Source organism: Ovis aries, chromosome 23 (assembly GCF_016772045.2).
Source record: "Ovis aries strain OAR_USU_Benz2616 breed Rambouillet chromosome 23, ARS-UI_Ramb_v3.0, whole genome shotgun sequence".
NCBI classification, from domain to species: Eukaryota; Metazoa; Chordata; class Mammalia; order Artiodactyla; family Bovidae; genus Ovis; species Ovis aries.
Window position 1 is genome coordinate 38,819,445 of NC_056076.1, and position 16,618 is coordinate 38,836,062.

The window sequence follows — 16,618 nt, forward strand, 5'->3', positions numbered from 1 at the left end:
CTTATACACATAAATTATAAAATTTAATTATTTCTGGAAGAGGTTCTAATCTTATTAAGTATCATGATTAGTGATGTCACTGCCTACAAAATGCATCTTTTGTGATTTATTTTGATTGATCTCTAACTCATAAAAGAATGATCTCTTTTATTACTAGGACAGAATATACTTTATAGCTCAAACCTAAAAAAAAAAATCACAAAATTGCTCTTTTGCTATCATTAAATGTGACCCATCAATTCTTCCAAAATCAATAAATATTCACTTCTATGGGTATTTGCTTCCTCATCTGGAAAAAGAATTAATCAAAAAATGTCTTAGAGCTGTTATGGAGAACTTTCTAAAGCTCTTCATAAAATGAATAATGAAAATTATGCCCTGTTCATTGGCAGAACATCTGCATTAATATTAAGGGGAGAAGTAATTCACAATTCATTTAACTATGACAGTGATTAGGCAGCTAATTTTTTTTTCTAAGCTCTCTGTGACTATCTGTTTGCCTACTAAGTGCAAGGCCTTGAACATCAAGCTATGGAAATGGTTTTCCTAGATCGTTACTGTAGGTTGGAACACTAAGTCTTGGACAACAAAGTGTAGTAAAATGACTCAACTTTGCTCACATCACAAATAATCTACGAGAAAATCTTCCAAATTCATATTTTATCAACAGAATTTGCTAGAAAATAGGGCAGACGTGCTCATCCACACCTCTGTCTTTCTGGGCAAGAACTCAGTGCTTTCTACATGAGCCTCTAATACAGAAACTCATCACGGAAAAGCTGCCTCAATTCTGTTGATTCAGAAGATGCTTAAAAGGTGGTGTTGAAGAAAACTCTTGAGAGTCCGTTGGACTGCAAGATCAAACCAGTCATTCCTAAAGGAAATCAATCCTGAATATTCATTGGAAGGACCGAAGCTGAAGCTCCAATACTTTGGCCACCTGATGCAAAGAGCTGACTCATTAGAAAAGACCCTAATGCTGGGGAAGGCTGAAGGCAAAAGGAGAAGGGGGCGACAGAGAATGAGATGATTAGATGGCATCACCAACTCAACGGACATGAATTGGAGCAAACTCTGGGAGAAAGTGGAGGACAGAGGAACCTGGCAGGCTGCAATCCTTGGGGTCGCAGAAAGTCAGACACAACTGAACAACAACAAATTCCAGAGCAACATTTATAGACATCCTGGGAAGGTGACAGACTGTAAGAGACAATAGGTCATTGGGAGGTGGTCAGAAAAGATCTTATTATTGCCTGGGGGAGCAGAGGGCAGAGAATTTGAAGCCACTTGAATTTACTAGGCTCTCCGTGAAGACTGAAGGAGTCCTTAAAAGACACAGTAGGATTCTTGCAGATGGGGAGCGAACCTAGGCAAACCTAGGCAAACCTGTCCTCCTTTCCATCAGGTTAGCCAATCCATAGTTTTCCATGACTTCAGATAAATAACATTGAGCTGATAACATGCTGCATTCTGTATCTCAAGACCCCAGGCTACTCTCTCCAGTTAAGAGAAAGCGTAAACAATTAATACACACTTGCTAGAATTCAGCTCCTCTGTTTCTGGTGGTTATGCCATCTTCCCTGTCTCAGCATTATCAATTTTTAAAATATAAATTTAAATTCACGCACACTTGATATTAGGATAATACAGAGTGATCACAGTCATTAAGATAGAGGGACCTTTGTAATTTCAAGGATAAAATTAGTCATTTATCCTGCATTCCTGTAAAATTAGTTTTTCTTTAAAACCATCTGGGAATGCCTTCAAACTGTGACCAAATATTGAGCATACTGTTCTCTGTGGGAATCTGATTTAATTCATGGCGTATCTGAAAGAGCAGAGTTATTCATCACGAATTAGAAAAAAAGAAAAAGAAGCAGTTGTTCAGCTTAAGTATTTATTTCTTAGATAGCTTTTATCTTTTTCTCCTCTTTTTGGAAGGAAAGTGTGAATACAAGAGATGGTGAAGTTAATGACTAAATCTGCACCTCATTCTTCATTTACTTTCCCAAAATCAATGCACTGGTACATTTTCTTGCTGTGCTTCGTCGCTCAGCCGTGTCCTACTCTTTGTGACCCTATGGACTGAAGCCTGCCAGGCTTCTCTGTCCATAGAGATTTTCCAGGCAAGAATACTGGAGTGGATTGCCATCCCTCCTCCAGGGCATCTTTCCAATGTAGGCATTGAACCCAGGTCTCGCGCACTGCAGGCGGATTCTTTACCATCAGGGAAGCCTTCGTTAGCACCATGAATCTGACATTTACTGCCATTGCTTATTCTACTGGAAGAAACTTCTGTTAAACCTAAAATACAGTTAGGTCCATCTACTCATTCATCCCAACATGTATGTAATGCCTAGTAAACACCAAACTCTTTGCAAGCATCCATGGAAATCAAACAGAGCTACATATTCTTCAGTGAGCTAAAAATTGATGTGCATTTTCTTTGTCACTGCAATTTTTTTGAGCTCAAAACAACTTCAAAAGTATTAATTTAAAAAACATAGCTCCACAAATCACAAGAGAGTTAACAAAAGAGTTCATCTGTATTTGAGCAAAATAATATACTGTACATCATTCCTGAAATCCAATTGTAAAACTGACTTTACTATTTGGCCACCAGTACTGAAGGTGGCCACGAGGGACTAACCATGCTCGTGCTCTTATTTTGGCCTGATGTGAGCTCAGGCTCTTATGGTCCCCCTGCTGAGGTTAAGATGAAGGAAGGCATCAGTTCTGATTTCCAGGGACCAGCTCAGTGGTCCAGCCTCTGTGACAGGACATACCTAACACAACCCTGCGAACAGAACTGAACCTGAGCCAAGGATGATTACCTGCCTGCTAAAAGACACAAAGTTAGTTCTGTGGGCGTGTCTCTCAGGCATGTAGAAAACTCTTTGCCTATATTTTTCAGCTCTAAATGTCTTTTCACTCATACATTCAAACATGTAATGAACATCTTTCCAGGTTAGGCACTATGCCAGGTGCTGATGACACTGCAGGGACCAGGACAGACATGAACACTGCCTTCCTGGAATCTAAATAACAGGGCACACAAAAGGGGCACTCTACTCCTTATGTCTCTCCATCTGCAAATCCCCTAACACCTCCATATTTCAGTGGTTGGAGAGTTACTTCCATAAAACCATTATTTCATAATGGCTTGAAGGTTATTGGGCTTCCCAATAACTATCTGGTGGCTCAGATGGTAAAGAATCCGCCTGCCATACAGGAGACCCGGGTTCGACCCTGGATAGGGAAGATCCCCTGGAGAAGGAACAGGCAACCCACCCCAGTATTCTTGCCTGGGAAATCCCATGGACAGAGGAGCCTGGGAGGCTACAGTCCATGAAGTAGCAAAGAGTCAGATGTGACTGAGCGACTGACAGTTGTTAAGTTTGTTCGGGGGTTTTTCTCTAGCGAATTTGATCTTTTCTCTCTAACATGATAGTAAACTCCTTGAGCCAGAAATCAGACCTCATAGAAACTTGTATGACTTCCTCTAACACCCAATTGCCCAGTGGTCCATCTTGACCCAGCACTTTTCCTGCAAAATGGATAAGATCATTTTGCTTCCAGGAAAATGCGATAGCAAAAGGAAATAAGAGCACTCAGGATCCGGTGAAGCACAGATAAGATCCAGGTTCTCAGCAGAGCAGGATGACTGTATAGTGGTTGTGTTGGTCAGGTGACAACACAACTGACACGCTACATGCACACAAACCACTGGTCCTTTCGGTCCCCCAACTACCCTCAGCCCCACCTCCACATCCCCATCACAGGCAGGACACCAGTATAGCTGGATCTGAGGCCACTGCAGGAGAAGACTACACTCTACTACCCTTTCCTTCAAACTCTCCCCCAGCTTTCTTGGAAAGGCATGGGGATCTCCTGTCCTGCTCATGCCTTTGCATTAAGAGTCCAGAAAGTCCCTTTTAAAGTATAAATACTGGCTGTGATCGCTTATGCTTTTGAATTCTTATACTGTTTCGGCCAGTTCTCTCAGACCAAGTAACAGATTCATTTATGTGAAAGACCTGTCTTTAGGGGAAAAGTGGGAGAGGGATCTATTAGGGGTATGAGATTAACAGGTACACACTACTATATAAACAACAGAGAGGCAACAAAGACCTACTGTAGGGCATAAGGAACCGCTCAAGGCCTTGTGATAACCTCTAATGGAAAAGGATGTGAAAAAGAATATACATGCACACACACATATGTAAAACTGAAGCACTCTGCTGTACACTGGACACTAACAGAATACTGTAAATCAACTATAGTTCGATTTTTAAAGTTTTTTAAAATTTAAAAGACCTGTCTTGTTCAGAAAAGATTTTATTTTATTTTATTTTTTTGTTTTAATTTTATTTTAAATTTTTTATTTAATTTTTTTTATTATTTATTTTACTTTACAATAAAGATGATACAATATATCTTATTGATAAAGAAGTTGAGACCAGAGATAAAGAATGTTGGAACAGGGTCAGACATCTCATATTTGCATCCTCTCTCCACTGGTTCCACGAGCTATTCCCTGTGTGACCAGAGACAATTCCATACCTCAGCTTCCTTATCTATAAGAGGAGGATAATAACATTACTACATCAATGATTAACTGTAAGAATTAAATAAAAATATACATCAGGCACATAGCAAACTATCATCTCCCTCAGACAAACTAAGATTTCAATGAATTTTCTAGGTGTTTTAAAATTGCTATGTTTTCCCCTTTCACATGCATTACCTCTTCAATCAGAGCTGAAATCACATAAAACCAATAAAATATGATTGGGTACTTTCCAGAACACCAAGTAGCAGTAATCAGAAGGGAAATACATTATAATGAAAAGGGAAAGATACTAGGTTCAATGAGAAGTATACAAAATGTATTTGGTTATGAAGATCATTTGTGATTATGAGAGGATTTAACAGTACTGTAGATTATAGAACTATCATTGTAGATCTTCAGTTAGTGGAAATAGAATGCCTTAATGTAGTGGATTTGGAAAACTGTAGTTCATTTGGTGTTACACCTGAAGTGCAGGAAAAGTAGGAAGGGTAAGTTTTAGAGTTTGTATAATCTTGTAAAGGTAAGAACAAGGTGAGTCACAGACACAGTCAGAGACTAATTAACCAAATGGAGCAGAGAGATGGCTTTCCCAGGCTCGCGATACCATATGGAGCAAAGCCACATGCAGAGGAAGCAAAGACAGAGCAACAAGCAGATGGGTTAGGTCCACCTTGGGTGAAGGTTGGCGGTGGAGTTAGGAGGGAGTTATGCAACTGACAAAGGACAGAACCCCAAGGGACACCCTTGGCTGACCTCCAATTGTCAACTCCGAAACTTTTGGAAGTTGGTTCCGTAGGTAAAACAGGTGTTTGGGAATCCACATCCCGCCCCCCTCACTTTTCTGCGGGACCTCATGATGCCATAAAGGCATCCAGGATCCAGAGAGCTTATTCTTTTGGAGGCTCTCATCAGCTGGCTGGCTTCTTCTGGCAATTTCCACATCTCAAAATTAAGGTTGTATCCTTGGCTGCCATCAACAGGTGAGACCCACCCAGAGAGAGTAGGCGGGGTGGGTGGGAATCTAGAGTGCCTAGACCTGTTAACTTCAGACAGCAAAACCACCTGCTGCTGGAGTCCAACTGCTGTAGAAATTCTGGGATGGTCACAGGTTAAACGCTGAGCTCCCAGTGGGTTCTAACATAAATCTGGTCTCCTAACTCTGTCCTTTCTGATTCTTGCTGAGTGACCATCCCAAGTTGTTAAGGCAACTGTAACATCTGAAGTGACCCCACTGTGTCCACGCACAGTGTCTCATTATTGAATCCTTTACAACACAAAGACCATCTTTTCTGTCAAAGCAGATCTGTGATCATAGATGGAGACATGTATTCAATCTCATTTAACTTCAGGGATTTACTGCATCTTCACCAAAAGATGTTCCACTTCTCTGAGTTTGAGCATCTATCTTTGGTCACAAGTTATTAGAGCAATATTGCTCTTACTTGATCAGTGGAGGGTGGCAGTGGGTACCAAGGATTCCAAAGTTTTACTACTCTATTAAAAAAGGAAGTGGGTGTTACCCCATTGGGCTTGCCTGATAGCTCAGCAGTAAAGAATTCACCTGTGATGCAGGAGACTCAGGTTCCATCTTTGGGTTAGGAAAATTCCCTGGAGGCGGAAATGGCAACCCACTCCAGTACTCTTGCCTGAGAAACCCCACGGACAGAGGAATCTGATCGTCTAGAGTCCATGGGGTGGCACAGAGTCAGACAGGACTGAGCATGCGCACTGCCCCATCAGATCCCCCCTGGGGCAGAAAACAACCTGTAACCTGAGCCTGGTCACATCACTGGGGTCATTAGATGTCACGTAAGCATAGGCAGGGGACTTCTCAGCAAAGGATGTAGGAGGCTTAAAAACCCGAAATTGTGAAAATCTCAAAACAGCCGAAACAGTTAGCGTTAACCCTTCTGTAAACCTTCCAATGTAACCTATTTAGGTCAGTATAAGATTTCACCCTGAGTCATTCACATATATGATTCATATATATACAAATGTAATGTATATACATATATGTAAATATAAATCCCATCTTTACTATATTCTCTTCCAGGATGAGCTAAAACAGCTAGGATAAAATGAATAACTATGAATAATTGAAGTTCACTTAACTAATTCAAGATTGTCATTAAATATTAATGAACATAAAAGTGTGATTGCTGAATATATCAACAGCCATCACTCTGTGTGAAAAACCATCTCTCCTCTAACATTTTAGACTTTCTTCACGTGACTGTACTGTATGTTTTCCTTAATCATTTTGCCTAAAGCGAATATTTAATTCAGTTCAGTCGCTCAGTCATGTCCGACTCTTTGCTACCCCATGAACTGCAGCGTGCCAGGCCTCCCTGTCCATCACTAACTCCTGGAGTTTACCCAAACTCATATCCATTGAGCTGGTGATGCCATCCAACCATCTCACCCTCTGTCATCCCCTTCTCTTCCTGTCCTCAGTCTTTCCCAACATCAGGGTCTTTTCAAATGAGTCAGTTCTTCCCATCAGGTGTCCAAAGTATTGGAGTTTCCAGCTTCAACATCAGTCCTTCCAATGAACACCCAGCACTGATCTCCTTTAGGATGGACTGGTTGGATCTCCTTGCAGTCCAAGGGACTCTCAAGAGTCTTCTCCAACACCACAGTTCAAAACCATCAATTTTTTGGTGCTCAGCTTTCTTTATTGTCCAACTCTCACATCCATACATGACCACTGGAAAAACCATAGCCTTGACTAGATGGACCTTTGTTGGCAAAGTAATGTCTCTGCTTTTGAATATGCTGTCTAGGTTGGTCATAACGTTCCTTCCAAGGAATAAGCATCTTTTAGTTTCATGGCTGCAGTCACCATCTGCAGTGGTTTTGGAGACCCCCAAAATAAAGTCAGCCACTATTTTCACTGTTTCCCCATCTATTTGCCGTGAAGTGATGGGACCAGATGCCATAATCTTAGTTTTCTGAATGTTGAGCTTTAAGCAAACTTTTTCACTCTCCTCTTTCACTTTCATCAAGAGCCTCTTTAGTTCTTCACTTTCTGCCTTATTTTGGCATCTCCTTGTAATATGGTCCATATATTTCTTACAGAAATACGTTGGATCCTGAGTCACAATAAAAATGACCTTTGAATGCTAATATCCACACACTAGATTGGCTAAAATTAAGAAGGTTGGTGACACTAAGTGTTTGCAAGGATTTAGAACAAAGAGGACTCTGAGAGGCCACTGGTAGGAGTTCAAACTGGCACAGCCACTTTGCAAAACAGCTGCGTATTATCTTGAAAAGTTGGGACACTGCCTAGGCCAGATTCTTCCATACATTTATCACCAGACATGCCTAAGAATATCTGTAGCAGCCTGGCTGGTAAGAGCAAAAACAAACAAACAAAAGTAACCGTCAAACAAACCAAAGACACAAAGATGATAGAAAGGATGAATGAACCATGAGTAACTGGAGTTCACACAACACTGAAAACAGATTGACCATGTCCATCAGCACGGATGGATCTTCAAGCACACCTGTTGAACTTGCTGGAGTGTGTATATAAGGGAGGAAGCAGATTACTTCGGAGAAGGCAATGGCACCCCACTCCAGTACTCTTGCCTGGAAAACCCCATGGGTGGGCTGCAGTCCATGGAGTCACTACGAGTTGGACACAGCTGAGTGACTTCACTTTCACTTTTCACTTTCCTGAATTAGAGAAGGAAATGGCAACCCACTCCAGTGTTCTTGCCTGGAGAATCCCAGGGACAGAGGAGCCTGGTGGGCTGCCGTCTATGGAGTCGCACAGAGTCAGACATGACTGAAGTGACTTAGCAGCAGCAGCAGATTACTTCCATAATTAAATATTAAAGGGACAATGAGAGACAAAATAATAATTATTATATATTTTAGATTATACTCTGAGTTCTGCTTATTTAACATACCAGTCATTCTGCCAATAAACCAAAACAAAATATATACACAAGGAATGAACCTAATAAAATCTGAATTAACAACAACAAAAGCACACTGTTCAATGAAACAAGCACGGTACAGAAGAATACAAACATTTTGCTGTCATTTTCATCAAGTACAAAAGCAAGCAAAATTTTTTTAAAAATAGACCTTTAGGAATAATGCATATAATGGTCAAAGAATAAAAAACAGAGAGAGAATGACAGGAACGAAAGCTCCAGAGAGTAGCTCACTGTGGAGGATGGATGATGGGGACTGAAGGTAGGAAACCAAGAGCACCCGAAGCATTTTGTGGCTGGTGATGAGGTCCAAAATCACTGCAGATGGTGACTGCAGCCATGAAATTAAAAGACACTTGCTCCTTGGAAGAAAAGTTATGACCAACCTAGACAGCATATTAAAAAGCAGAGATGTTACTTTAACAACAAAGGTCTATCTAGTCCAATCTATGGTTTTTCCAGTGGTCATGTACGGATGTGAGAGCTGGACTATAAAGAGAACTGAGCACCGAAGAATTGATGCTTTTGAACCATGGTGTTGGAGAAAACACTTGAGAGTCCCTTGGACTGCAAGGAGATCTAACCAGTCCATACTAAAGGAAATCAGTCCTGAATATTCATTGGAAGGACTGATGCTCAAACTGAATCTCCAATACTTTGGCCACGTGATCTGAAGAACTGTCTCACTGGAAAAGACCCTGATGCTGGGAAAGATTGAAGTCAGGAGGAGAAGGGGACAACAGAGGATGAGATGGTTGGATGGCATCACCGATTCAATGGACATGAGTTTGAGTAAACTCCAGGAGTTGGAAATGGACAGGGAGGCCTGGTGTGCTACAGTCCATGGGGTCACAAAGAGTTGGACATGACTGAGCGACTGAAATGAACTGAACTGAACTGAACTGATGAGGTTCTACCTGGAAGTGGATGTCATGCTTATGGGATATGTTGAGCTAAGTTTCATATCATAAATAAACATTTAACAAGTAAAATAGGTTCAAAGTGCCTGGTTCATGTCAATGTATGGCAAAAACCACCACAATGTTGTAAAGTAATTAACCTCCAATTAAAATAAATCATTTTTTTAAAATGCATCACCTTAAACCCAAAGATTACCTTCAAGGGGATGCATTTTACAACTGAAAACCAATATCACTTCTCTCCAATTAAGAGTTCTGGTTTCTGCTTCTGAAGGAGTCATTCACTGTTTTGTGACCTTGGACATGTCACTTAAACTCTCTAAGGATCTTCTTCTTTCAATCTGAAAATACATGCCCTAGGTAACTATCTCTTGGGGATTTTCTAGAGAACATTCTTATAACTGTATAAATCCTCAAGCCTTCTACCTTAGGCAATGTCCAGTCCGCCTGAATTTATTTCCTGAAAGCAAGCCCACAAGCACTTAATCAATGTCCACATGTGTCTTTTCTAAACACTAACTTATTTAACTAGACACAGTGTCAATTTCCTCTGCAGCTCCTGAGTTCTGTCACCTGAGGATTTAAATTTCTCTCTGGGAATTTAACAGACCTAGATGGAGATTTTTTTTTTGTCTCCTACATTTACAGCTAAGATCTGATTTGAAAATTAAAGCGACATGCAGCCTTATACAATGAAAGTAACACTGACTGCGTATTAGAAGCCATCTCCTAATTTTGGCTTCAAAATTTACCTGTTGGATGACTGGTTACATGTACAGTGGTTACATCATTTAACTTATCTAGACCTCAATCTATTTGTCTGTAATAAAGCACCAGAAATGGATTAAAGCTCTCTAGAAACAGTTTCCATTCTAGCAGAGTTTGATTATACCTGATTTAGATTTCCTCTTGGGAACAATTTTTTGTCCTAATTCAAATCAACTGGTAACCAAAAAAAGCGTTTAAATAGCTTAAAAAATTCAGGTACCAAATCCAAACTTCTAAAATTAAGTTCCACTAGGAACACTTTGTTTCTGAAGAGGTTAAAAGGAAATGGGTACATAGACTGATGGTGTAATGTACAAAAATCCTCAAGTCCATTTGTTAATCTGGGCTTTGAAAAATATACTAGACGTTGCTCTAGCCACTGTAAATATAACAGCCCTCATGGACCTTTGGGCTTCCCATGTGGTTCCAGTGGTAAAGAACCCACCTGCCAATGCAGGAGATATAAAATATGCAGGTTTGATCCCTGGGTTGAGAAGATCCCCTGGAGGAAGGCATGGCAACCCACTCCAGTATTCTTGCCTGGAGAGTCCCATGGACAGAGGAGCCTGGAGAACTGCATTATAGGGTCACAGAGTCAGACATGACTGAAGTGACTCAGCATGCATGGGAATAAATCATGCTATACAATCTTGATTTTGTTTATTAATTTCTATTCAGGGTGTATGTGAAGTAAATAATGGGACCTTCCTGGTGGACTAGTGGCTAAGACTCCATGCTCCCAATGCAAGGGACCTGGGTTCAATCCCTGCTTAGGGAACTAGATCCCACATGCCACACCTAAGACTTGGTGCAGCCAAACAAATAAAAGTAAATAATTATTTTAAAAAAATAATAATGGTTCAAAGACGTCCAGTTATCATAAAAAAGTTTTAAGTCATTGAGAACATCATTCGCATTCATTCTTTGGATAAATATGTATTAACAAGCAATCTTTGACAAATATTTATTAAGAACCTCTGTGCCAACCAGGCTTCTGAGAAGAGAATATGGTGACAGATTGAACTACTGGGCAAATGGTGAAAAAGAGTGGCATTAATGAGAACAAAACAAAACAGTCATGTGAAAAGGAGGTGGGAGGATGGAGGGAGAAAAATCCCAGGCAGATTGAACAAAATATCTTAGAAAATATCAATTATCCTTCCATTATTATACCTAAACATATGACTGTGTGATGGGGTGACTCAATTTCAGTGATACAATCTCTAATAAAATGGTTTGACTCATGCACACTCCATACATGTGGATACAAGTTCATTTTAAGAATATGTCTAATATTGAAAAAATGAATTTCAATCTCCCTGTAGGACACTTGTAGATTGAAAAAAGGTTAAGCCTTTGGCCATATATTTCCTGTCTTCAAAAACTTAATGTATTACTATTCACAATTACCTTTACTAATACCTGTCTAGAACTTCCACTAAGTTTATACCCTAGTCAATTCAACACTAAAATTTATTTCATGTAATAAGGACTGTAAAGCAATTCCAAACAAAAGCATTAGAAATAATCTACATAGAAACATGGGAAGAAAGAGCAAAGACACGGCACTTATAAAATGCATTTGTTTTCTTTGGCATTATGCCAGCAGCAGCTTTATAAAGGTGCTCACTCTTCTACAGTTTGACATATATCCATCTTCATTTCAACTTCTGATGATTTACATGAGCCAAACATCCCATACCGGTATTTATATAGTCAGCTTGCCTTTTCCTTAAAAAATTAAAGTAAAAAAGAAACTATAGCAGCCTTGTAGTAGTTTGTATGCCACTTGAATTACCTTGCTCTTGAGTTGAGGATACAACGGTGTTGATTTATCAATGTCTGTTTAAACGTATTGAAGTGTTTAATTCTATCAGGCTCAACCACAAAGAATCCCAAGAGGCAATGAGTTTTATCCTGCTGGGACTTCATAGGAGGATAATCTAACATCTTTTTTTCCCCCCATTTTCCATTAAAGTCCTCATCTGAACCTTGCCAAAGGTATGTCAGTTTCATTCACTGTGTTCCCTAAATTCTGTGCTGCCTGCTGGCGTCACCTGTGTGTGTGCTGCTTCCTTTTGGAGGATGTTCTAAATGTCCTTTCCAAATAGATTACTCAATGGGAAGCAGAAGCTCAAGTCTCTCCTGCTGCTGACAGATCCCTTCCTGGAAAGAAAAGACTGACTTTCTTCCGAGCAAGCACAGATGGCCCCACCCTTGGAAGGCTCCGCAGAGACTCACCTCTGTCACACAAATTTCCCTGACCAGGAAAAGGCAGGTGGTGAGCCAAAGCGGAAGGTGAGCCAAACACAACGTATTGATGCCCTTGGTTTCTCGTGCCATTGAAATATCTGCATCCTGGAAGAACCCATTGAGCAGGTGCCAGTCACCATCGAAGCAAAACTCAGAAAAAGGATCCGTGGAGATACCATCACATAACAGACACTGCAGAACAAAAAGCCTCACCTTCAGACTAGAGGGTTAGGATTTTAGCAGAAGTAATTCTATTCCTATTACATTCTCTGCAAATGAGATGAGTGGAAACAAGAGGAAGGAATTCAAGAAAAATAAAATGAGGGGCACTTCATGAAGCCTGTTATGTGAAGTAAGTCAGAAACGGAAAAACAACTATCATGTATCAACAGACAGATATGAAATCTAGAAAAATGGTACTGATAAAGCCACCTGCAGGCAAGGAGTGGAGATGCAGACGAAGAGAACGGACAAGTGGGCGCAGTGGGGGAAGGAGGGGGTGGGATAAATTGAGAAAGTAGCACTGACACGTATACACTATCACGCATGAAACAGACAGCTAGTGGGAAGCTTCTGTGTAGCACAGGAAGCCCAGCTGGGTGCTCTATGATGACCTAGGCGGGTTGGATGGGGTGAGGGGTGGAAGGGAAGTCTCAAGAGGGAGGGGATATTATGTATAGTCCTTGGAAGAAAAGTTATGAGCAACCTAGATAGCATATTCAAAAGCAGAGACATTACTTTGCCGACTAAGGTCCATCTAGTCAAGACTATGGTTTTTCCAGTGGTCATGTACGGATGTGAGAGTTGGACTGTGAAGAAGGCTGAGTGCCAAAGAATTGATGCATTTGAACTGTGGTGTTGGAGAAGACTCTTGAGAGTCCCTTGGACTGCAAGGAGATCCAACCAGTCCATTCTGAAAGAGATCAACCCTGGGATTTCTTTGGAAGGAATGATGCTGAAGCTGAAACTCCAGTACTTTGGCCACCTCATGCGAAGAGTTGACTCACTGGAGAAGACTTTGATGCTGGGAGGGTTTGGGGGCAGGAGGAGAAGGGGACGACCGAGGATGACATGGCTGGATGGCATCACTGACTAGATGGACATGAGTCTGAGTGAACTCCAGGAGTTGGTGATGGACAGGGAGGCCTGGCGTGCTGCGATTCATGGGGTCACAAAGAGTCGGACACGACTGAGCGACTGAACTGAACTGAACTGAACTGATGACTGATTCATGTTGTTGTACGACAGAAACCAATACAACGTTGTAAAGCAACTGTCCTCCATTTAAAAAATAAAAATATTAAAGGTTAAAAAAAAAGAATTTCCAAATAACCACTGCTGCACCAGCTAGGACATCAAGTGAAACGATTTAAAACAAGAGGGTATAGATTTTGCAGGCAGCTGGAGACACATTTCTGAGGCACATGTGTCAGTTTCACAATACTGTCACTTATTTGATCTCACTCTGTATTTCTTCGAAGGAAACCAAATGCCAGGCCCTGCACTAGGCACCAGGAAGGGGTACAGAGCCTGGTGCTAACAGAACATGATTCAGTGTCAGCTCTACTCATGATACTTCTGTGGCCTAAGTATATATTCTCTAAAGCATGATATCACTTTCTGCATAGGGGTGGCATAATATGCTTAGCATATAATAAGCATTCAGTAAGACATATAATAACTATGATTATTACTAGCAGTATTATTATAGGGATATTTTTTAAGGAGCATGCCCTATGTTGTTATAGTTCATGATCTAGCAGGAGATTAAAAACCACAGGCAGCTACAATGCAATATGGTAGATACTATAGCTGAAAAGTACACAGACTGCTGTTCAGACAGAAAGGATAAAAGAAGGACACAGCGGTGAACATCACCACACACCTCTCCAAGAGCCTTGTGAAATCCCAAAGCTGGAAACTTTTGAGAGAAGGTCTGAATTTTTTTTAATGTGTCAAAAAAAAAAAACCAAAAACAAAAACCACTTACTTCCTTCTATACTGGAAATCTATTAAAGAACAGTACTTCAACAATCCCGCTCATCTGGTTCTATTTTTTTTTTCCATAGCTGTTATTCCTTCTAACATGTGAAAAGAAGTCTGTTTATTGTTTGCTGTTTCTTTGCATTCTACCGTAAACTTCACAGGGCACGCCTTTCGTCTTCTGTTCTGGCTGTTGCTTGAGACTGAATTCAAAGTACCCAGAATTGTGCCTGGCATGTTTGAGTTATTCAATACATTGTTGTTGGTTGAGGGGACTTCGCTAGTGGCCCAGTGGTTAAGAATCCACCTTTCAGTGCAGAGGATACAGGTTCAAACCCTGGTCAGGGAACTAAGATCCCACATGCCTCAGAGCAACTAAGCCTGCTCGCTACAACCTTTGAGCACACGTGCTCTGAAGCCCATGCGTCACAACTAGAGAGAAGCCTGTGCACCAAAGAGTGTCACAGCTAAGAGCTGATAAAGGCAAAAATGAATAAATAAGCAAGTGCTTTTAAATACTTGGTCAGAGCAGCGAAAAATCTAGCTTTATATAAGAAACTGTTGCTAGTTGAATAAATGAATGAATCAGTAATTCCCATCATTCAACCACGGCAATCTTCAGGATCTGAAATGCATAGGGAAAAAATTGGGGGATGATGACATAGGTACAAAGGAATATATTTCCACCTATCAGTCCTAACTTACTGACATCTGACTTACAAATCATCTACACACATCTTGGTTCTCAGCGTAGGGCAAGGTATAGGTAATTGAGTCATACTAGACTTTTCTTCTTTCATTCAAGTATTCAAATAAAGAGCAGTGGTTTATATAAATAAAGCTGTCTAATTATTAGTGCCCATCAGTAAGAGTCTTGGTTCCCTCATCCCCTCACTAATTCTGATCCTGGATCAAGAGGAAACCACAACACTGGGTTGGCAGCAGTGGCTGTCTGGGTATGGTCCAGTAGCCGACCCTTGGCAGAGCCAAAGTGTTCCTAAACCTGTGGCCAAACGAGTGGACTGGTCATAACTTAGAATCCCTTTTTTTTCATAGATATATGGTCCCGAATTTTAGATAGGTTTTCATTATAGTAATACTAGTTTGCTTGTAGAAAAAAGACTCTATAACTTTACCTTTAGCTACTATCAGATACATAATTTCTATAGGAAATTCTTTCGGGTGTCCAAAAGTAATCAGTTTATAAGCATACCTATAGACTATAACCTCTTGGTCATTTATAATAGTATTGCCAATATTTTAATTGCATTTAATGTGAGTTTATCATCTCCCTTTGGAACATATCAAGCCAGTTTATGTGTGTCAACATTTCAACTGAAGAGGAATCCGTGAAAGAATTGAGGACACGAGAAAAACAATTTTGCATTTGGGTCTATGGGGCTTTGGGTTTCCCTGGTGGTTCAGTGGTAAAGAATCTGCCTGCAATGCAGAGTGATCCCTGGGTCAGGAAGATCTCCTGATGAAGGAAATGGCAATCCACTCCAGTATTCTTGCCTGGGAAATCCTTTGGACAGAGAAGCCTGGCAGGTATACTGTCCACAGAGTCACAAAGAGTCAGACATGACTTAGCATCTCAACAACAGCAACAACTATGGGGTTTTAAACCTAAATCACAAAGATAAAAAATATCATACTGCTGTAACAGATAAAAATTCTACAAAACCCAAACTAGATGTAACTGCCAAGAAACATTTCCCTTAATGAGAAGAAAATAAAATTTCCCCATCTAATCAATCAGTAAACTTCTCATTGTATTTAGTATTGGTTTTCATCCGCTGAGCCCTTTCTCAGGGAGGAGCTGTGAGCTGAGAAGGAAGACACATGACTCGCAAGCAGAAGATAAGCCCCACACAGGAGAAGAGGATGTGATCAGAAGATGAGTGCTCCACCTGCCAAACTACAATGAACCAGGGTTCACTGTGTCCATTAGGAGATGCTCCTCCATAAGAATCAAGCATAACTGCCTCTTAATTTCTTCCATATCCCATCTTGCCTTCACAAATATGCATTCTGGCCAGAGTAAATTAAAACGTACACTTGAAATGTTGCTTTAAATACTCAGTTTCACAATTAAATCTTCCTTGGGGAGAAAGACACGCCTTTGATTTCTGTTGTCATCTCTTCACATCCTATGGTACCATGTCAGACAGGGC

At 40.6% G+C, this 16,618-nt stretch overlaps 1 protein-coding gene across 4 annotated transcripts in view; it reads right to left on the reverse strand.

The window, feature by feature from the left end:
- The window catches only part of DLGAP1 (DLG associated protein 1), a 791,650-nt gene that overhangs the window by 763,640 nt on the left and 11,392 nt on the right, over window positions 1-16,618 (reverse strand). The window lies entirely within an intron of this gene.